This window comes from Diadema antillarum, unplaced genomic scaffold (assembly GCF_040938485.1).
Source record: "Diadema antillarum isolate AM-2024a unplaced genomic scaffold, OU_Dant_1.0 scf00000066, whole genome shotgun sequence".
NCBI lineage: Eukaryota > Metazoa > Echinodermata > Echinoidea > Diadematoida > Diadematidae > Diadema > Diadema antillarum.
Window position 1 is genome coordinate 102,220 of NW_027270955.1, and position 281 is coordinate 102,500.

The following is a 281-nucleotide window of genomic DNA, read 5'->3' on the forward strand; positions in this document are numbered from 1 at the left end:
TATGGAAAACAGGTGCTCTGTCATGAAGGTCATGAAAACCTGATTATTTTTACAATTAATCACTTTCATTGATTAGTTGTGTGCTAATTATGGTAGAAAAGTGGTCAGTGACAATTTCCAATAGAAAAACAAAGAAAAAACAAAAGTTGAAAAAGTTGAAAAACAGAGAAATACATAAGAAATTGTAAAAAAACAATAGAATACATTAAATTTCACCTAGAACAGCCACTTTTCGTTCCTGTTAACATCTTGATGTTTTGGTATGTCATGAGGATCCTGAA